We start from the raw sequence: 22563 nt of genomic DNA, 5'->3' as shown, positions 1-22563 counted from the left end.
AACAACCCACCCTTTTTTCAGGGCAGGGGTCCCTCGCCGGTCCTGTCCCCCCCACCCCAAGACCTCTGACCCCTTGGAGCCAGCAGCCCCCTGTCAATCTCCCCGAATACAGCAAGTGCAATTCTTCTTTGCCTAGCTCTACGGTTTCCCTGTGATCCAAGGCAGGAGTGGGGTGGGGTGGCGGTATCTTCTCTCCCCCCCTTTTCTTGCTCCCATTTCACAGACCTGGAGTACTGAGCCCATTACAGGGAGACCTCTTGAAACCATCTCTGCTGTTGCCAAAAGATTCCCAGCAATGCCTCTGCAGAAGCTGTGAATATTATTATTTTTTAGCAATTTTCTTTTAGAGAGACAATTTGAGGGGCGGGGAGTCTGAGGGGCGGGCAGGGAAAACCCAGTTTTGAACCTGTTCTGCTCCTGGAAGTGCTCCCATTGGCTGCCTGGGTTTGGTCCCCCCCCCTCTGCCCTGATTGGCTGCCCATTGCCAACATGACAGGCTGCCAGGGGGATCAGCCCACAGTGGCACAGCTGTGGAGGGGTGGAGCCCCCCCCCCCCGCTTCATTTGACAGCCTTGCACACTTCTGCTCTGCTGCACGTATTTTTTGGGGGGGGGGCTTCCTCTCTTCTCTCTGCCTTCAAGCCCGGGGAGGGAGTGCTTGGCATCAATTCCGCCCCCCCCCTTCCTGGGAATGACAGGGGGAAGGGGGCTTTGGCTGGAGAGGTGCAGGAATGGAAAAAATATAATTCGAGTTGGTGGGCGGGCCTGATGGCTCAGGATTCCTGCTACGGTCTCCGCTAAGCAGCTTGTTGCCGGATAGCCAGGGAGGGTGTCGGGTCCCCGGATGCCTGGGTCCTCTGGGAGGGAGGGAGACCAGGGCCCCAGGAGGGCGTGAGTCACCCCGTGCAGCCCTTGCTGGGAGAGAGCTAAACACCTTTCCTCTCTCCCCCCCCACTCTTTCTCCCCACCTTGCCTTTACAAGTAAGCTTATATAACGTCTGCTGCTCTTAACTTGTCCTCAGCCGAACTGTCTCTCTCTGTTCTCAATCGGTGGGGGGGGGGGAAGAGATGAGGGGGTGGTTGTGGCAGCTTTGTGGATCATGCTGTGGGGAGGGGGTGGGAGGGACAGAGAGAGAGAGATAAAAAGAAACATCCGCTGCAAAGAGAGGAAATCTGGGTATGTGGGTCAAGGTTCCACTGCTCCAGTTTTTTATTTCCCAGTTTCTCAACACCTTTCCTAACCTCCCGCCCCCCCCCTTGCCTCCTTGCATGGTCTTGAAAAAGCACATTCATTTGGTGTGTGTGTGTGTAGCCAGGATAGTTTGCAAATCTGGAGCCAGCCCCCCCCCCACGCCACAGTGACCTCTGTCAATCCTCTGCTCCCGCCCCCCTGGCCTGAGGTCACTTCTGGAGTGGGTTGAATTTGTGAGCCATATTGCAAACGTGGACTGAAAGAGCTGGGGTGGGGGGCGGGGAATCCACCTTTGCCCCCTTCTTTTCAGTGTCCCTAGGGTGGGGAAATGGCCAAAAGCGAGGTGCAGGGGAACGGCAGCAATGCGAAGCGTTAAAAAGCAAGCCCCCATTCTAGCCCTCCAGAGAAGCGAGAAATGCAGCTCTCTCTCTGGTGGGGAAATAGAAGCAGCTGTGCGGTTTTGCAAAACGGGGGTTTGGGGCGTTTTCGGAGCCCTGGGAAGGATGCGCGGCGGCGGTCTGGATTTCTGCCGGGCAGGGGGAGCACTGCAGAAATTTGAGTAGGGGTGTCCTGTCTGGTGTGTGTGTGTGTGTAGACTGGGGGTGCAGGAAGGCAACAGAGTGAAATCAGTGGCGTTTTCGCTCCACCCAGAAGCCTTTGGTGCAGCTGTTTCTCTCCCTTGTGCCGCAAGGTCAGAGGTTGGGGTGAAAGGTCGCTGGAGATTACGCTGCCTCCACACGTGCCCTCCGGCAGTTGCTGGGTAACGCAGGAGGCCCCCCCCCACTTGCTCTGCTCTCCATTCACGCCGGAGCTATAAATATTCTCTGGGTCCCCCCCTGGGACCTGCTTTCCTCGATTGCAAAGGGGGCGGGTGGGCCAGAGGCTGTGTGCTCATCTCCGTCCAGTTTTGCTTGGGGGGGAAGACGGGCCTTTTCACACAAGGGACACACTCGGCACCCTCCCAACAAGACTCCCTTCCCCGAGTCTCCCACAAAGGCTTGTCCCCACCCACTAGTCCCCACTACTCTCCCTCTGCCCACCAGCCTCCAAGGTTGGGACCCGGGGGTCTTGCTTCGCAGCTGTCGAGCCTGCTTGCTGCGGAGTGGGGGGGGGACTTAAGAACGCGAGGAAAGCCTGCTGGATCAGGCCATTGGTGTTTCCTGCAGCCAGAGTGTGTCTGGGTCCTCAGTGTCCCTCTTGCACATGGTCTTCCAACCTGGACCGTCGTCCTCCCCCTGCACTGATTCAGAGGCGGTTGCCGTGTGTGTGTGTGTGTGTGTTAGTGTAGACATCTGCCTCCCATCTGTGTTTTCAAGATGGTGAAATGCGCTCTGTTGGATTTTTGGTGGTACGGAAAAGTTGTGCGGGGCTCTCTTCCACCCGTTTCTGCATCCCAGGACAGAACTGAGGGATTCTAAAAGAGACTTAATCTCAGGGTTGTAAGTTCGAGTCCCATATTGGGCAAAAAGATTCCTGCATTTCAGCGGGTCCGACTAGATGACCCTCGTGTCCCTTCCAAGCCTACAATTCTATGATAAGGTTGCTCTGAGGTTCTCACTGTGAATCATGGCGCTTTCTTTGTCTTAAACCAGGCGTCCCCAAACTGCGGCCCTCCAGATGTTTTGGCCTACAACTCCCATGATCCCTAGCTAACAGGACCAGTGGTCAGGGAAGTTGGGAATTGTAGTCCAAAACATCTGGAGGGCCGAAGTTTGGGGGTGCCTGTCTTAAACTCTGTCGCTTGGTAAAGAGGTGCTGGGACATGGGAGGGTGGGGTCCAAACCTGTGCAGATGTTTGGTCGTGATTATGGTGACAGTGAGGAAAGTGCCTTTTGTGCATGCCCAGAGGCATACTGTCCCTACCAGCCAACTGGCCTGTGAAACACAGATTCTGGAGGCGGCAGCTCAGGGAGGAGACGAGCAGCTCATCGGATCAGGGCGGTCTCCCACTTACTTTTTCTCCCCCCACAACCCGCCCCATGCTGGAAACTCCTTCCATGTGCCCTTGACGTTGCCAGCAAGAGGAGAGAGCAGAGTATGCGCCAGATTGCCAGATACTGCAAGCAGAACAGATTATGCAAGTCACAGATTGTAGCAAGCCTCCATCCTGCTGCCAGCGCCTGAAATTCTGAATTTATGTTCCACGTGCGGGGAGTGGGTGGTGGTGGTAGTGTCGGGAAGTTTGCCCTGGCCCTGATGGTGAAACATACCTGTTGTGTCCAAAGTCTGGAGCAAGACCAGGAGGAGGGCAAAAATGTTCAGAAGGCAAGACAGAATCTGGATACATAAACAAAATGAAGTGAAATGAAATTAAGGGGTGGCGGAGAAACTGTTGTGCTTTTCAAAAGGGATGTTTGGAAAGTCGGAAGCTGAATGGCAGATTTCGGGACGGGCATTTCCGAGAGAAAGGGGAGAGGTTGAAAGCTAGCGGACCCCCACCCCACCTCACCTGGAAGTTCACCTTGCAGCCGTGAGGATTGTGCAGCCAGACACTCCCGTCGGCACCATCAATGCGCAGGTAACCCAGACGGGCGCAGAGCGCGTGGCTGCTGTTTGCGGCCACTCCGTTCCGTCCACCTTGCGCGCCCATTCGCCGGCTGGAGACCCGCTTGGAAAGGCGCAAGCCCCGGCCAATTTCCCTACGTGCCTAAATCCTCCATCACCACCCCTCCGTGCCCGCCCGCTCCTCTCCTGCAGCGGCCTCCTCTGTGCGCCCAGCCGCCCGTGCGCCCTCCTGCGCTGTGCTCCTCTCCAAATCCCCGTCTGGTTCCTTAATAACGCACTCTCTCTCTCCACCTGCGCCCTGCATCCCGCTCCGCGCAGCTGCCCGTCTTTCCCCCCACCACTCCACCCCTTTCAGGAATAATAATAATTAATAATAATAATAATAATAACAACAACAACAATTCGCTGCTTGCGAAAAGCCACCCCCGGCGCCCTGCCTTCTTGGCTCTCCTGCGCCTCTCCTCGCTCGCTTCCTTCCTTCCTTCCCTGGCGCTCTCGGTGCGCTTCCACCAGCGGCCTCTCCGGCGCATGGGAGCATGGGAGCAAGGCTGGGAACATGGAAGTGAGGCGGCCTATTTGCCGGAAAGGGAGGGGGGCGGCAGGAGGAGGCGGAGGCGGAGGGATGTCTGGGCTCGGGGAAGGGAGGGGGGGCCTGCGAGGGGGTTGGGCAATGAACACAACCCTCATTTCTTTGTTTGAGTAGAGACCGAGGGAGGGGAGGGGGGGCGCTGGAGCGAGCCGAGGCAAGCAAAGCCAAGCCATCGAGTGTGCACGGGAGTTTTAGTACAGAGAGCTCTGAGCGCCCGAAACCCTGTGGATTGATCCCAGTTGGCACTAAAGTCTGCTCCCCAAAGAAGCAAGATTGGCCATTTTTTTCTTTTCTTTTCTTTTTTCCTTCTCGTCCCCTCCCACCACCCCAATTTCGATTTTTTTCCAGCCCTTCCTCTCCCCCGTGGGGTGCTGGTTTTTCGTGTGGTGGGTTTTTTTTTGTGGAAAATTCGCCAATATCGTGCATTTTTTTCCTTCTTCAATTTTTTTGGGTTTTATTTTTAATTTTTTGGTTTTTCCATCCTTCCTTCTGGCCGGGCGAGGGGAGATCCCGAGGAACAAAGCCCTCCTCCCTCCCCACCCCCGCAACCTTAACAGTCCCCTTCCTGCAGGTAACGTTGGATCCGCACCCCCAAACCCCCCATTTGCTGTCTTGTGTCTGGTTTCCCCCACCCTCTCTCTTCCCCCCCTCCTTCTGCCAGTTTTGGGGGATCTCGCCGTAAACGTGTGCGCTGGTGTGTGTGTGTGAGAGAGAGAGAGTGTTGGGGGGGCGGTGTTGCAGCCTCTGTGTGTGTGTGTGTCGTTGGAGGGGAGCTGCGCTGTGTGTAAGGTCTTTTCCTGGCTGCTAATGCTGGCTTTGTTATCTTGCCTGGAAGAGAGAAGACAGGCGAGGAGGAAGGGAAGGGAAGACTGGCGGAGGAGGGCAGGGTTGGGGGGGGAGCCCAGTCTGCCACAGGCCTGGCCGCCTCCTAGGCTCACCTTGCATGCCACCTTTAAAGGAACAGGCGTCAGACCCGGGTTCGGCAGACAGGCGGGCGGGCGGACGGCACACTTTTGGGAAGAGCTCCCTGCACCAGAGACCCATGCGCGCCCCTGGACTTGCCCAGCTCCGGATGGGTAGCCTACAGAGCCGGCCTCCCTTGGCGGAGTAGGGCGCAAATGGACTGGAGTTGCCCAGACCCTTCTGGCCGAGCCGGAGGAGGACGGACCCAGCACGTCTACACAGCCGCCGCCGCCGCCGCCGCCACCGGGGCAGGATCGCGATGGAGTTTCGCTGGGTCGCGGCTTCACCCTGAGCACGGCTTCCGTGGCCTGGCCGTGCCGCCCCTGCCCGATCGGTAGATCAGAAAGGAGCCCGTTGCGACAACCTGCTGCCCCCCCCCCCGAGGCGATGTGGTGGTAGAGGAGGTACAACAGCACCCCGAAAGGCCCTCCGGCACTTTCTGCAGCTGGATCAAACGGGGTGGGGGTGGTGGGGGGCGGCTTGGTGGAATGACGGACCCCCCCCCCCCGAGACGGCAGCTCAGGGCGCCTCCGTTGCCCTGCGCACATTGCGGCATGGAAGTAGGACTTTGTATTTTTTGGAGGGGTTGCCCACTTTTTTGGGGGAGTCCGGGACTCCCAAAAATCCTCTTCCGGGGAGTGTGGAGATCAGCTTGGCTGTTCTGTTGCCCGATCTCGCCTGCTCTTCACGGTTTGGACCGAATCGCCGTTGGGAGCCAGAGGGCCAGACCCTGATGTGAGGACGTCCGGTTTCTTAATGGTCCCAGGGCGTCCCTTTTTGGGGTGACGCGGTCCTTGGAGGAGTTGTGGCAGAGCAGCAGAGAGAATTACCCCTGGTCTTGGAGCTGGTGGGAACAGCAGGCTTGCTGGTTGTGGGTGGGGGGAGCTCAAGCACAGCTGGCGTGGCCTGCCTTTTAACCGTGCAACTTTGCACAAACTCTCCCCCACCCCCACCCCACGGTCTCGCTGCGCCCAGATCCTGGTTCCTCCAGACTGGGCAGGATCTGACCCCCCGGCTGTGCGAGTTTTAAAAGCAGCACTTTCCCCTCTCCTCCGTGGGGCAAGGCCCCAAGATTGCTGGGCTCTTGTGTGGCTTGCTTGTTTCCGAAGCAAGTGTAAAAGGCATAGCTGCCAAGTTATCCCTTTTTTACAGGGATTTTCCCTTATGCTGAATAGGCTTCCTCGCGAGAAAAGCGAAAACTTGGCAGCTATGGTAAAAGGGGGGGGGGGGGAGTTTGTGTCTCCGCCTGTAAATATTCAGAGTGGGCTGCGAGTGGAACTGATTTGAGACAAGTGTTTTCCGAACTGCGGGGGGGGGGAGAGAGTCAGGATTGAGTTGCGATCTGTGGGGTGGGAAAGGCCACGAATCGTATGGGGGCGACCTCCTGTTTGGGGGTTTGACCGGAATGTGCATTTTGGGGGTGCCAAAGGCAGCAAAGAGGTGTTTCACGAGGGGCGGGGGGGCGACACACCCTCGGTGGATTCCTTTTTCTTGAAAGGGGGGGGGGAGAGCAAGTGCAGAAAGTTTTGAGAATAGTAAGTGGTGGTGTGGAGGTTGGATCCTGTAACTGACTCTGGTTGAGTGTATGGGGGCTGCAATCAGTTTGCAATAGAAGTTCATGGGGGGGTATGACTTGCAAACTCCAGCCCCCTTGCCGTTCTCTTAATGTTTTTTTTGGTGGGGGGGGATGAGTGTGTTCCAAGGTTAAGAGTTTTGAAACAAAGTCCATACAAGACTTGGTTCGCGGGGAGGGGGGCTTTCTTTTTTTACAGGGGTGGGGAGACAGAAAGTTGAATTGAGGATATCTGCTAAGCAAGCAGCTTAGACCAGCTGCATCTGTTTCCTCCGAGGAGCTGATAGCACGGCAAGCCTCTTTGCTTAGGGTTGCCTGCCAGGAAGTGAGCAGGGTGCAAAGCGGAGAGAAAGGGCGCCTCTGAGAGCGTACAGAGTGTCTTCCGGCTGCCATTGCGCCTTCGCAACTGGACTTTGGGGCTGGGGGTCATGGTGGAGGGAGATAGCTGTCCAGAGCTATGCATTGGTGGTGGTTTGCGGGGTGCTAGGAATAATGTGAAAGGGGAGCGTGTTCAAATGCTTACCTGCAAGTGTGCGCCTGGCCCTTTAAGAGTGCCCAGGTGAAACAGGACAGGTGCGCTGTGATGAGGGTGGCACCTACTGGCTGACAAACGAGTCAAGCAGGCGGCGGCCTTCTAGTACAGAAAGGGAGCCCAGGTGAGGCCACACAGCGCTTGGCTGGGTTTTTTTTGCCCCCTGTCATATCTATCTTTTGATGTTTGCTGCCTCTTCACTATGTTGAATAGGGCGTGTGTGTGTGTGTGTGTTCTTATTAGAAGAAATGCTTTTCGTTTTAGGTGCTGTAGGTGTGTTTGAGCGAGAGATAAAGGGAAGATCTGCCGCAGAGTTGGGCGATCTTCTCCGGCTGAGAAAACCCCGACTTGTGAATGTTTGGCTCTGGCCCCTGGTTTTTCGTGGGAGCTGGCTGGTGTGGCAGCCCTCCTGGGGTTGGCCGGTCACCCTGGCCACACTTCGGTTCCCAGGGGTCATTTTTGTGCGTGTCTGTCCAGATCTGAGCAGCTGGAATGTACCGTCCGAGGGCAGGGGCTTTTGGGGTGGGGGTCCTGGGGGGGGCAGCTGATGCCCTCCCTGGGTATGAATGGGAACCTCTCCACCTCTTCCCCCGCACCCCCACCGCCTGGCCTGCCGCACACACCCACTTTCCCTGAAACCCGTGTCACATGGTCTCTCCTTGTGGGTTGGCTCAAAGCAGCAAGGGCTGCTGGGAGCCAGGACACCTGGGTTCTATCTGTGCCCAGCTCCAGGAAAAGGGATTTATGTGGCCTTGCAGAAATGAGATTTTTGGAGTGAAGGTTTTGGGGTGCCTCCTGAACACCAAAGTGTGTGGGAGGGGAGAGAGAGAGAGAGAGTTTATAGAGACAAGCGCCAGAACTCCTGGGTTCCTTGGGAGTGGAATATTTGAGGTTTCGGCCAAAGGAGGTCCCTGGGAGCCAGAACGAACCTGCAGGGAGAGAGAAAGAGAAAATAATCAGGGCGGAAAAAAGTTTTGGGGGCCTGGAAGTGTGCCTGTGATCTGGGCCAAGCCCTGTGCCGCCCCCACAATTGTGTCCCTGGGTTTTTTTTTAATGAACAGCCCCCACCCTGCATTTGCCCCCTTCCCTCGGTCCTTGTTTTAAAAAGGACAATTTGGGGTGGGGACTTTTGTTTAACCCACCCCCAAATCCCAGCCCATGCCCCCCTTCTACACTTATTTCATAAAATTTATATACTGCTTGATTGTAACCCCCACCCATAAAACCTCAAAGTGCTTCACATACGAGGACCCCCCACCCCTGACCTTAGCCAAAAAACTCCCCCAAAATACTCAGTAGAGCCTCACTGGATAGGAATCGCCAGATATCCCCGTTTAAAAAAATGTTTAAAGCCCTCTGACTTCCCTCAGCTCCAGAGACTAGGACTCCAAAAAAGATAGGCCCCCATAGAACAGTTTAAACTCCCCCCCCTCATTTTAAAAAAATTATATCAGCCTGCTGTTTTTCCCCCTGCTTGTTTTCTCTGATGGGGAATTAATATGGGGGGGGGGTCCTGATTCCAGAGAATTGAGTTGTCACAAAGTTGAACACACACCCACTTTCTACTGACCCCCCCCCCAATTGTGCTTCTTTCTGGGAGGCAGAAAGTTAGCTGAAGTCTCTTCCGTCGCTGTTTAGAATTGAAACCCCAAATTTCTTTATTCATTGGATTTTTTATTATTATTATTTTTTTGTGCTGATAATATATTATATACATCTGGTGTTTCCTTATGTTTCCCTTCCCTTTTCCTGTTTGGAAAGCCACTTCTGTGCAGGGGAAAGGCGTGGAAATTTCACACAAGGTGCTACTTGTGAGGAAGGAAAGTGTGTTTGCTCCACCTGGTTGCTGGTTACTCGGGGCTAGGGACTTGTGGGATCCTGTCCTCTCTCCTACACAGAGATGTATAGGATATGGTATTTCAGGCTCTGAGGCATGTCCTGGACACTCCTCAGGGGGCCTTGGAGGGCTCCTCTCCCCCTTCTGCAAAAAAACACAATAACCACCCTCCCCTATATTGTGCTACTTGGGCCTCCTCTCTCTGGGTTTATTCCACAAGCCCCTGTCGAAATCCAGGAAGAGCAGAGGGGATGGTTTTTGGGTAGCCAACCCAACATTCCCCTGGAGGAACCTTCCGTGGAAGCGCCCCCCCCCGTTTGCCCAGTAGGCTTAAAGCGATATCATAGGATTACAGAATTGTAGAGTTGAAATGTACCCAAGGGTCATCTAGTCCAACCCCCTGCAATGCAGGAAACTTTTTGCCCAACGTGGGTTTTTTTTAAAATACAGCTTTAAACAGCCACGGCTTCCCCTCCCCTCAACAACTCCTGGGAATTGTAGTTTGCTAAGGGTGGGGAGAGTCTTCAGGAGATGGCTATTCCCCCTTCCCAGAGCTACAGTTCCCAGTGTTTCTCAGGACTGTTAGACTGAGGACTGAAACTCTGGGAACGGAAGAGGGGTCCCTGAACGACTCTCATCGCTCTGAACCAATACAAGAATTCCCAGGATTCTTTGGGAGAAGCCTGGACTGGCATGAAACTGGTTTGAATGCATAGTGAAGTTGCGGCCTTGCGTTAAACCCCCCAACTGGGATTTAGGTTGAAATACCTTGGCTGTTGTTTTTTGTCTTGCTTTGGGGAGAGAACAAAGGTCTGTGTGAGCGTGTAAAGTTCCAGCGCATGTTAGCCAAACCATAGTTTACAACCCTGCTCCTGTTGTATCACAGGCATTGCCAGCTAATGTTTTGGACTACAACTCCCATCAGCCCCAGGGGCTGATGGGAGTTGTAGTCCAAAACACCTGGTGGGGACGGTCCCAGGTTACTGAGGGCTCCTCTAACACACCAGTGTGCCTGTGTGCATCCATGTGCAGAGAGCAATGGGGGCACAGCCCCAGTGAAGCTTTAGGGCTGCGGAATTGGGAGCGGGGGAACTTCAACCCTTGAGTCCTGTTTTCCTGTCGCAAAAAACCTTCCAATATATATTTACTTGCTGCATTTATACCCCACAATTTCCCCCGTTAAGGAGGAGCTCAAGGTGGCATAAATGGCTGGCCTACAGTTAATCCCGCCCAAGAACCCTGCGAAGTGGGTTAGGCTGAGAGAGGCAGGTCACCCTAGTTGAGAGAATACCCTCGCAGTAGCTTGGATGAAAGGTTTGGGTTTGTATTCGTATTTTTATTTTTATTTTTTGGTGAGCGACTGTGGCGGCTGACATGAGCCAGCAGGAAGAGAATTGCCTATGCAGTGGTACCTCTACTTACGAATTTAATGCGTTCCGAACGCACATTTGTAAGTCGGGAAAATTTGTTAAGTCGAATCCCATAGGAATGCATTGGGAGAAAAAATTCGTAAGTTGAAGCAACCCTATCTAAAAATTCGTAAGTAGAAAAAATCCTATCTAAACCACATCCAAGATGGCGGACGGAGCTCCACTCGTAAGTAGAAACATTCGTAAGTAGAGTTATTCGTAAGTAGAGGTACCACTGTTCTCATATCTGCTAGTGCAGATCTTGTTCCGGGGTGCAGAGAAGAAGAGATAAGGACCCCGGAGGCTGCCCTTGGCTGGGGGGGGGGGGAAATGCACAGAAACGAGAAAAACCACCCCTGCATAGGGGTCCTCGAGGCGGAGGTGCCCGAAGGGAGCATCTGTGTGCATGGAGAAGGCAGAAGATGGCGCGTGGCTGCCGTTGTCTGCCCCGCCTTGCCAGCTCCTCCCGCCCTAACCTCTGCGCTTTCCCTCCTCTGTCGGGGGCAGCGTGCTGGGAAATCGCAAGTGCGGAGTGCATGCTTCCTGTAGGCCTCTGCCTGAGGCCAGAAAGCTGGGCTAAAAGTGGGTCGCTAGCCCGATCCAGCACATATATGTTATGTCCCCTCTAGCAGAGAACAGTTGTCGTGTCAGGTCCCGAGGTTCGGCAAAAAAAAAAAAAAAATAATCCTCTCATTGGGCCAGTTTGGGCTGGTGTAGAATGTGTTGTCTGCTGCACTTGCAAAACTCCGAGAGACCCAAACTTCGCTCGGCTTTAAAAAGAGATAAAATAAAATAAAGCAAAGTCCGGTCCTCCGTTGCCGGGCTCCTCCCCTTTCCCAGGGGGTGCTCGTTGTGGGCCAAAAATACCTGCAAGGGTCCCCCTGCGCCAGTGGGCCCAGCTGCCTGCGCCGCACCAGGGCGGTGTTACATCATCAGGCGCTGCAGGTTGCGCAGCCTTGCATCATCAGGGCAGGACACCAGCTGCTGTGCCATGGAAGCACATGTGGGGCCGGCTTCGCTCCCTCTGCTTCCCAACAAGGTCTAATCCCCAACCTCTTTGCTGCTTCTCTCTCTCTCTCCCCCCCCCCCCGGTCATTCATCTGACACAGAATGAAAATAGGTCTGTCCTGGAAGCATTTTTATTATTATCTGGGACCCCTGGGTTTCCCAAGGATGTTTGCGTGCAGGAGTTCTTATTGAAGGACTCCCAGGGCCTCCCCTCAGTTGTAGGCCTCGCAACCCCCAAAGCGGGCGTGGTTTTCTGTGGGAAAGGGCGTTTCCAGGAGTGGGAGATGGTAGGCCTATGGCACAAATGGCGAAATGTTACGCATTGAAGCGCATGAAACCCCAATGATCATGTTGGGGACGAACGGTGTGCTGTGAGCAAGTTTAAAAGTCCCACCGCAGGGAGGAGAGGAATGCAGGGCAAGAGTTTTCATCCATTAAAATAAAAATGTCGCTGGTTGCTTGATTCTGAACTGGTGGCCGTACTTATTTCCCACTTTTTGTGCGCATGCTTTCACGTGTACAACAGCTCACTTTCGTGGTTGTGAACACACAACCAGAGACAGGTGGAAGAAAGTGGCTGTTTGCCGTGGACGGTTCGGTTTGGAGTAAAAAATAAAGTGGTTTTAAGCTTGTGCCTGGAGTATTTGGTTGCAATGTCTCAACGGATGCCCGTTCTTTATTAGTTTAGGAGTCAGCGTGGCACAGAGATGAACAGGGTCGGGCCAGGACCTGGGTTCGAATCCTCACTTGATGCTCGCTGGGCGACCTTGCACCCAGCCAGTCTTTCAGCCTAACCCACCTCACAGGGTTGTTGGCGGGGCTGAAGTGGAAGCGAGAGAACGCTGCACACCGCGTTGAACATCTTGGAGGAAAGGTGGGGTATACAGAAATGAGCAATAGTGAGCACCTGGAACGAGGTCTGGGTCCTGTTTCTGGGTTCCCTGGAAGAGGTGTGGTGTAGCATCTGGTGGAACCCAGGCCGAAAGCCCAGCCTGCAGAGAGCAGTGAACTCTGCATGCGGTCAGAGGTACGCCGCTTTGTTGCTCCGCATGTCCCCAGGGCTGACGTGGGAACAAAAAGCCTCCGGGTTTGGATTCTGAGTGAGAAGGTCCAGCCAGAGTTGAATTTTGGAATTTACTCAGATGGTGCAAATAGGATGTTGGCGAGAGAGAAATGTCCCTGCCATCAAGGAGCTTACAATTTGACGGAGGCGAAATAACAGAGGAGGCTGTATTTAAAAAGCTACTATAGTGGGTGCGTTTTGAGGGGGGGGGAAGGGGGAAGCACTGGGTGTGGGCTCGATCCTCAGCCTGGGTTGCCGAAGAGCCCTTGGCACCGTCTCCAGCTGCTCCACCCTCCGGAAAGGGATCCCCCCCAGCCCTCGTGGGCGTCTTTGAAGGGCCCCCTTGTGCTGGCTGGAGTGGACCCTTCTGAATGTCCATTGTCTCTACACACTGGGGCCTTTATCTCTGCCAAGGCTGATACGCCACCCTCGACGCACCATTTCTGCAGACTCTCCCCAGTTAACGGCCATTATGTCATTTACGAGAGCATCCCTACTAATGCCTTTTTAATGCGCCGTTCTTCTGCAGCCCGGCTTGTTCCCATTTTACAGATGAACTGAGGGCCTGCCTTCGCTGCTGCTGCTGTGTGCGTGTCTGTTCTGCAGCATGACATTGATGCAACAAGTGTGCATTCGTGTCGGATTCATACTGGAACATGCACACATTCGTTGCGCTTTGCGGGTTCTTCTGCAGTGCAGCCGCGGTACTGACTTCTCGAGGGGTGCCCTTGCGCCGTAGCGGTACACTGGCGGTGTGGGGAGTTACCGGGTCTCAGGAGGAAACTATGGGGCATGCACCGATTGGAAACGAAGCAGTGTGTCTGCCCCCAAACTCTTGCAAGCGCAAGAAGTATTGAAAGCGTGGAACCGCCCCAATAGCACAATTAATCACCGGTGCATGTTAAAAGGACATCCGAAGGCTTGCTCTCAGCTGTGAAGCAACTTTGCGTCACAGGGGTGAGACCGGAATGCCAGCGCACTCTCTCTCTCTCTCTCGCCCGCAGGTGCCCTGTTCCAACTTTCCCCTTCAATCTCCTCTCTGGGTTTCCCCCTTTTTTGAAAGAGAGTTTTGACACTTTGGTGACTAAGCTGGTTCGGCAGAAGGCAGGGCAGGTTCACCGGGGCTGTGGTTTTGTTTTTGGCTGAGCCCTAGAGGGAATATCGCCGGATAAGTTGGGTCAGGTTTTTGGTGTTGTTGTTTTTTTGCAGGAAGAGCTTTGGAGCACAGCCCGCTTCCTCCCAAGGCTCTGGCTCAGTGGTTCCAACAAGGAGTGGGCAGGTGTGTTTGGATTTTGGGGTTCCCCGACGATGTCACCTTTAGGGACACCCTGGCTTGACACGCCTCCCCCCCCCCCCCCCGGGAGGAATGAGCAACTGAAATACCAAGCGGGCTTCAGCCTCTGGGCTTTTGATAAGTTGCAGCTGTTGTCTCCTTGGAGCTGATAAGGCAAGCAGGCCTCGCAGCTTTCGCTTGGGGCGGCCAGCTGCCGAGGTGAGCCGGGTGCAAATCCTGCAAGGGGAGCAGGTTCTGTAGGGAAAGCGTGCAGGGAGGTTCAGGGGCAGAAAGGGCCCTTGCTCACAGGCAGAAGACCCCCCAGGTTTATCCTCAAAAGGCTAGGCGGGCTTTTCCTGCTTCCTCTTGCAAAAAGAGCATATCCGCTTCGGAGTTTCCTGGAGTTCAGCAAAGAGCTTTCCTTCCCTTGGCGCCTCCCCAAGGTGTCCCGGCAATTATGGCGAAGGCGTTTACTTCAAAGCGCAAGGAGGTGCAAGTTGCGTTAGGTGTGCACATCCCCCCCCCGTGGGAGTGCACTGGAAGGGGGGGGCTGTGCTTCCTCTGGGGCAGAGGCCGTTTGGCACATAGGTGAATTGCGGCTGTTTCTGGAGTGTGGCATGTCTGCAGAGCTATGAAAGAATACGTGTGTGTGTGTGTGTGTGTGTGTGTGTGTGTAGAGCTGGATGCTCTCTTCAAGTGGGCGAGTGGGATTTCAGGTGAATAGGTGGCGTCACCCTGTGGGATTTGATTTATTCCCTGGAAATTAGCAGTATGTGTGTGGGGGGGAATTCTGACTCTCCAATCAAAGCCTCCTCCGTTCTCTCTAACTCGCCCTTCCTTCCTTTTCCTGCAGGATTGGGTCCCACACCATGGCTGGAGCGTAGTCTGACCCTCCCCCCCACACCAGCCGTGTCTCGCATGGGCCCGGCATGTGGGGGGTGTCAGCCGATGAGAAAGCAGCGACGGGACCTCCCCTTCCTTTGGTGAGTGGGCTGGTTTTCCCATGAATGAAATTTTAATTATTATTTTTTTTGGCTTTCCAGTTTGACCCTTTTCAGCGATTTTTGTGATTTCTGTGTTTTGTTTTGTTTTTCAATTGGCAGCGGGGGGGCGCTATGTTTGGGGGTGGGCAGGGGGTGGGTGCGACCTTGAGGGTTTTCTGTGTTTTGGGAAGGGGATTTGCGGTTCTGGCGCAAACTATGCGATGCAGTCAAACCTCGGTTTGCGACCGCCTCCCTTTGCGACCGCTTCGGTTTCCAGCCACCGCGGACCCGGAAGTGTTTACATCCGGGTTCCGCGGTGCTCGGATGCGCAGAAGCGATCTGCACAGCGCATGCGTGTGCAGAAGCGCTCTCTTATCAGTGCTTCGCGCACGTGCAGAAGCATGCCTTCGGGGAGCGACTGATTCGGGGGGCGACCGGCTCTGCGGAACGGATTGCTGCGGAACGGATTGCTGCGGAACGGATCGCAAACCGAGGTACCACTGTAATGGAGCAAGAATGGGGGGACCTTTTTCCAGGCGAGGGCCACGTTCCCTTCTGAGCAGCCTTTCGGGGGCCCACAGAGGGCGTGGCCAGAGGCAAAGGTGGGCAGGCTACAAATGTGACTTTTGCCTTCTGCGCATGCTTGCGCATCCGGACAAGCAAGAGGCCTTCTCAAGGGTTGAAGGACACATTTCAGCAGGGCAAAAATCTTTGGGGTGCAAAGCTGGGCTGGTGAGGGGTGTGGCGTGTGGGATGTTCTGGGGGCCTGAAGGGGCCACATCGGACTCTTTAGGCCTGAGGTTTCTCGCCTCTGATACAGACAATTGAGAAGGATACATGGCTCTGTGTGTGTGTGTGTGTGTTTGTGTTTGTGTGTTTGTGTCAGACAGTGCTGTGGAGGAAATCTCCCCCTTGATGCACATTCTTCCGTTGCGAGGCCGTGAAACGAGCGCACGTCGCATCTCTCTAGGAATATGGAAAGGCCAGCCCCTTTGTGCACAGTTGTGCATGTTGCACTTATATTTTTATTTTCCCACAGCCGGGGACAATAGCTGGGCGCCCGCGTGTTGCAAAGACACACAGGCACACATATGCAAAAGCAGATTAGCTCTGCCTCTTGCCCTTCCTTCCTTCCAGCCTGTGAGGGGGGCCTGACAGACCAGGCTTGGACCTTGGCACAATTCCGCCCCCCCCCTTGCGCCTCTTTGGCATGCTGCCGGGGTAGCAGCTGGGCATGTTGCGAGGGGGGGGAGACAGAGAGCACAAGGGAGGGGGAACATGGAGGGAGGTTCTCTCTCTAGTAACCACAAGGAGGCAGAGAGAGAGAGAGAGAGAGAGAGAGAGAGAGAGAGAGAGAGAGAGAGAGAGAGAGAGAGTATTGCATGCACCTCCCCTAAACGCCCAGCCACAGCTGTGACCTTAAAAGGCTCCTTGCCGGAGTGAACGCTTAACCCCACGCCGGCCTTCGCCACCGCGCTGCTTCTGGGGGGCCAGGCCCATGGACACAGCCTGCCCCCCACCCGCCTCCTTTTTTTTTTTTTTTTTTTTTGCTACCCTCCCCATATTATCTTTCCCTCAGCAGCTTCTGGATTTTACAGAAGGAACAAAGGCTCCTGGTGGCGATATGACTATCCTTATAAGTTCATGCGAGGCAGCGGTTTGCTTTATCCGCACTTTCCCCCGCCTGTGTCACAGATGGAGGCCGTCCTGGGCGGGTTTGGTTTTTCGCGTGGCTCCTGCAGCACCACCCAAAAACGCGCAAATGTTTTCGTACAGCCGCAACATGGCTGCCCTGGGTGTGAGGGGGAGTGCCCCTCTGTCTGGCGCATGCCCTGTCTTACGATGGGCCTTGTGGTGCTGGGCTAGGGTCCTAGGTGCCTCAGAGCATTGTGGGATTGATGGTGCGCTAGGCCTGTTAACCTTCTGTGGTGCTGAGCGGCCGGCAAGGGCTTTCTTCATGTATACAAACACAAAACTCGTGAGTTCCTGTGGCCGTGCCCAGCCTCCTTTTCCGCCACCTCAGAATTCCCTCAGAAACTGCCTCAGAAACCCGGCATGGGGAAGCTTGCGCCTTCCTCCCGATGACACAACGCAGGAACTAGTGGGGATCTTGCCGTTTGCTCGCTTGTCTGTGGCCTTTCTTGTTTCTCTTTTTAAAACCGCCTCCTGGTTGCTCTGGAGGCAGTCGGCTACCAGAAGGAAGGAAGGAGAGTGGCGGACCGTGAGGGGAAAGGTGTCTTGGCTGCGCACTCATGCCTCCTCTAGCCTGAGTCAGCCCACTGAGGCTTGTGGGCCTGGATGGGGCAGCTAAGATGAGGCAGCAGTCAGGGCCCTCTCTCCCCACACACCGTGGCAGGCCGCTGGCCTTGGGGAAACAGCGGTCTCTATAGCCGTTGTGCGGTTGCAGGGCGCATGGGCCCGCCTGTGGAGGTGTGCGCACAGGGATCTGGGAGCTGCCTTTTTGTGACGCCACAACTTTCCCTTCCTTTGCTTCTTGTTCTGCTTTCCCCTCTCCGGTCTCTGCGCACTCATGTCCTCCGGCGCGTGGGATCGAACAGCCCGCCCTCAGATGTAGGAGAGCTCTGCGTGCATGCATGCGTGCGCTCGCATTGCAGGGAAATACATAGCTAGAGACACGGTGTGTGTACGTCTCTGCGCTTACACATTTGCAAAGTTTCATGCGCCGCCCATGTCTGTTATGCGCTCCTGGCCGGTGTGACTGTGTTGGGGTTTGCTCTCTCTCAGTGTGTGTGTGTGTGTGTGTGTTTTCCCTGTTAGGCTTTTCTTGCTTGCATTTCTTGCTTGCATTTCCTCAGAACGGAAGGCCGGCCGGCTGGGGCTGGGCGAGGAGGAGGCCGCCACCTCCTCGTCTGGGATTCCCAGGCGGGGCAACGATGTGGGGAGCTGAGTGGAGGAGGGAGCTAGGGGGGGGGGGTTGATGATGATGTCACCCCAGCCCTTTAAACCAGGGCAAGTTTCCCGGGGGTGGAGGGAACGGGGGGGGGCTGAGTCATTTGTGGCCGGAATCCACCCCCCGCATGTGCTCTGCTGACTTGGCAGGGGCCCCGAACCCCACACGGCGTGTGTGTGTGTGTAGGGGGGGGGGAGGGCAGGACACGCCGGCAAGCGAGGGGAGGAAGCACAGAAGTTAAGACACACACAATTCCCTTGGCTGTGTGCGAGGCAGTCAATGCTCCTTTGTGTACCCCTGGGGGACAGCAACGCTTTGAAGCACGCCATGCCTCTCTGGGGCCACGAGGTAAGCCCAGGCCGTGGGTGTGGGCGTGGGTGTGGGTGTGTGAGGCCGGGGTCTCTCTGTGTGTGTCTGCCTCCTTTGTGTGTGTTTGTGAGTGGAAGGGAAGGATTCTCCCAGTAGCAGAGAGAGAGAGAGGAACACCAGAGTTCCCGTGCCGGTTTTTCTCCTGGCACATGTCACGCGCTCAACACTCGCCGGCTCAATCTCGAACACCTTGCCCTCCCTGAGCTGGGATTCCTGCACATCGAGGGTGTGTGTGTGTGTGTTTGGGGGCTACATGACCCTTTGGGTCCCTTCCAACTCAAGGTGTGCGTTTATTTGCCGTGGGCATTGCTGGTTCAGCATTCTCAAGCAAAATTGTATGTTGTGTGTGTGTATGGGGGGGGAGATTGATTCCCACAGGGTGTGTGTGGCTCTGGTGGCGCTGGCCCCCACTGTGCCAGGGGCGACTTGTGCCTGCGCTTCTTCTGGGTAGGGGTGGGGAACGCAAAGGGGGTCACTCTAAAGTTTTTGTCTCTCGCTCGGCGAGGGTTGCGAGACTTTCGGGAGGAGTTGACTCACTTCTGCCCCAGTGTTGTAATCTTGTGCAAGGACCCGGTTTGTGCTGAAATTCTCGTGTTTTGTTTGTGTGCAATCCCCCTTCTGCCCCGCCAAGCTTCAAGGCCTCTTTTGTTAAAAAAAAAACCCATGCCCCCTTACCCTCTTCTTAGCGCCTGTCCGCCTGGGTCCTTCGCTCTGCGCATTTCGTGAAACGATAAGGATATGGGGCAATGTTTGTATATGTGCAAATTCAGATATGTTTGTATATGTGCAAATTCAGAGATGTCCGTACGTCTGGATGTTTGTGTATCTAAAACAGCCTCCCCAAAACCGCTGCCCTCAGCCCTGAAGGGTTGTTGTGTTGTTGTTGTTGTTGTTGTTTTTATTATTTACTGTATTTATTTCATAAAACTTATATATTGCTTGCTCGTGGAGGGAAGCCCTCAAGGTGGTTTATGACGAAGATGACACGGAGAAATTATCGCTAAGAGGTTTACAGCCGTAATTTAAAATGTACAGAAAGTTAAAACGGCAATAGAATAGACTAGAGCAAATTCAAACCCCTGCAAACTTTCTGGGCATCTAGGTGGGCTTGCCCAGAATAGATGTGGACTCATTTTATAACCCACTTATACAATAAGTAATATGTTGTTGTTATCATTATCGTTATCGTTATCGCTATTACTGAAACAAGAAGGTTTTCAGCTGGCTCCAAAAAGAGCACAGTACAATGAAGCCGCCAGCAGCCTGATATCAATCAGCAGGGAGTTCCAAAGAGTCACACTAGATGAGGCAATAGCCAAACTCCGGCCCTCCAGATGTTTGGGACTACAACTCCCATCATCCCTAGCTAACAGGACCAGTGGTCAGGGATGATGGGAATTGTAGTCCCAAAACATCTGGAGGGCTGGAGTTTGCCTATGCCTGCGCTAGATGGCCAAGTCCTTACAGATGTGGTGCAGTTATTCAGTGGTGCCTGAAAAATGCCCGTGGGCTTCCAACAAAATATTAAAATACAGAAATCCATCAAACATTAAAAGCTTCCCTAAACAGGGCTGCCTTGAGATGCCTTCTAAAGGTCTGGTAGTTGTTTTTCTCTTTGACATCTGCTGGGAGGGTGTTCCACAGGGCGGGTGCCACTACCGAGAAGGCCCTCTGCCTGGTTCCCTGTAACTTGGCTTCTCACAGGGAGGGAACCGCCAGAAGGCCCTCGGAGCTGGACCTCAGTGTCTGGGCAGAACGATGAGGGTGGAGATGCTCCTTCAGGTATACTGGGCCTTTGAGGCCGTTTAGGGCTTTAAAGGTCAGCACCAACACTTTGAATTGTGCTCGGAAATGTACTGGGAGCCAATGTAGGTCTTTCAAGACCGGTGTTATGTGGTCTCGGCGGCCACTCCCAGTCACCAGTCTAGCTGCCGCATTCTGGATTAGTTGTAGTGTCCTTTTTGTTGGTGTGTATCTGTGTGTTCCTTAGGGGCATTTGATGCACACACACACACACACACACACACACACACACACTCCCCCCCCCCACAATAACAACCCCCCCAAAAAAAAACAATGGGGCAAGGCCCCCTTTGATTTCTGGGTGTTTCCTACTCTCTGTCTTTTGAGGCAGGTAGATGCAAATCTGCAGAGGTGGGTTATTGGGAAGCCAGGTCGGAATCTTGAGAAATCTGATTCTGTCTGGGATTCCCCAACTGCATCACCCAAGGGGAAAAAGGGGGGGGATTCCCGGCCCTGTTGTGATCTGTTAACCCCTGAAATGCCGAGGGGCTTTCCTCGGGTGCAAGTTAGCTGAACTCCCTGCTTGGGGGGGGGGAGGCTTAGTGGTGTACGGTGGTCTGCCCTCCCCACCCACCTCTCAGACCCGGCCCATGCTAAGCACAAAACTCACATGAAACAGAAGAATAAGCCTGCGCTTCTTTTGAATGATCTCTTTGTGCGATTGGCCCTTATCTGTGGTGGCGGCGGCAGAGGAGGAGTCATGGCAGAACACCACACGCCCACTCCGTTGGACAACTCAAACACACCGCGTGGGTCCCTCGCGCATGGGCCCTGCGCACCCCTGGGCGCAGCTCGCAATGTGTATTTTCCCTAGTGAGTTGGTTAGTAGGAGCGTGGCCGTTGTGAGGGGAATCTGCTCACGTCAGCCTGCCCCCGGCCGTGTCGTTCTTCAACCGTGCGAAGCGCGCGTGTTGTTTGGCTTTGCTGGTGCCGGGTTCAAGGAAGTCGTGGGCTCCTGCCGTCACGCCGTCAGCCCACCGTGCTGCGAAAATGGCACATGTGGGGGCGTTGCTTCGCCGCACACCAGGCACTGTTGCGTGTGGGTGTGTCTGTCGCACTGCCCTATGTGTGGGGCTGTGTTTTCCGGATTGCTGTGTGTGGGCAGAACTGGGCCGCTGTTGTGTATGTGTGTGAGCGTGTGTGTTTTATCCTGACTTGCATTTATAGATCGATGTGTGTGGATGCCTTGTGTTTTGAGGGGAAGGAGTGTGGGCTCTCTCCGTGTGTGTGTCACTGCGAGGGGTGTGTTTTGTGCCTCCCTCGCGGTGCACGCATTAAGGATATGAACCGAATTAACTCTCGCCCTCCTCTCCCAAATCTCTCAGTGGTTTCCAGGACATGGGGGGGGGAGAGAAATGGCAGCCTTTCTGATGTTGACTCAGCGCTGACACAGCTGTTCTCACCCTCCTGTGTGCAAGTGTGTGGGAGACCTGTTCATTGTGCCTAATGAATCACACACACACACACACACACAAAAGAGCAGCCGATCCCTTGCAAACAGGTTCCTAAACCCACATCCCAGAAAGCGGCCGGTTGCTCCAGGTTCTCCTGACCTACAGGGTCTTCCCACGCTTTGCTCTCTGAGCGCTCCCTCTCCACGCTCCCTGGGGGAGGAAAAATCCCGTGCGCCTCCCCCTGGACTGGGGTTGGGATATGGGGTCTCCTTGTTAGGACACCGGTCCCTACCAAGAAGATGAAAAGAAGCCAATCATAGAGTTGGAAGAGACCACAAGGGCCATCCAGTCCAACCCCCTGCCAAGCAGGAAACACCATCACAGCATTCTTGATACAGGTAGGTAGCCGTGTTGGTCTGGGTCGAAGTAAAATAAAAAAATTCCTTCAGTAGCACCTTAAAGACCAACTAAGTTTTTATTTTGGTATGAGCTTTCGTGTGCATGCACACTTCTTCAGATACCATTCTTGACATATAGCATTCAGATAGCATTCTTGACATATGCCTGTCAAGCCTCTGCTTAAAGACCTCCAAAGAAGGAGACTCCACCACACTCCTTGGCAGCAAATTCCACTGCCGGACAGCTCTTACTGTCAGGAAGTTCTTCCTAATGTTGAGGTGGAATCTTCTTTCTTGTAGTTTGAATCCATTGCTCCGTGTCCGCTTCTCTGGAGCAGCAGAAAAAAACCTTTCTCCCTCCTCTATATGACATCCTTTCATATATTTGAACATGACTATCATATCACCCCTTAACCTTCTCTTCTCCAGGCTAAACATACCCAGCTCCCTAAGCCGTTCCTCATAAGGCATTGTTATAAAATCATATTTGGGGGGGGGGGTTTGCAGGACACCATTATTAATGAACAGAGAGGGGTGACAGAATTTGACAGCTGCAATACCCAGAATCCTGTTCAATGCCATCTTCCCTGTCTCCCCACCCCTCCCGCTAGGACACGACCCTGCCTGAAGGAAGGCTTAAGGATCTGCATATGCACAACAGTTAGCATAAACTCACACATTTCCCCTCTCCACCTCCCCTCCGCCCAGAACAAAACAATGTTTCCAGAAGAAAGGGGGGGGGGAACCGCCCAAATCCAAAGT

General features: G+C 54.5%; 1 protein-coding gene across 7 annotated transcripts in view; it reads left to right on the top strand.

Annotated features, from left to right (window-relative positions):
• KDM6B (lysine demethylase 6B) overlaps nt 1-22563 on the top strand; it is a 98462-nt gene that overhangs the window by 14131 nt on the left and 61768 nt on the right. For 2 of the 7 annotated variants that reach the window (XM_060281901.1, XM_060281894.1), the window contains exon 2: nt 14797-14926. The exons of 1 other annotated variant lie outside the window; for it this stretch is intronic. The gene's annotated coding sequence lies outside the window, so the exon portion shown is untranslated. Of the gene's footprint in view, nt 1-4392; nt 4857-5179; nt 5653-14796; nt 14927-18009; nt 18186-22563 lie in introns of those variants that run through there. 4 more of the 7 variants (XM_060281895.1, XM_060281897.1, XM_060281896.1 and 1 more) reach the window with 4 other exon arrangements.

This window comes from Zootoca vivipara, chromosome 13 (assembly GCF_963506605.1).
Source record: "Zootoca vivipara chromosome 13, rZooViv1.1, whole genome shotgun sequence".
Classification (NCBI taxonomy): domain Eukaryota; kingdom Metazoa; phylum Chordata; class Lepidosauria; order Squamata; family Lacertidae; genus Zootoca; species Zootoca vivipara.
The sequence above is the reverse complement of the archived record's forward strand: the minus strand, read 5'-3'. Positions and strand labels throughout refer to the sequence as shown.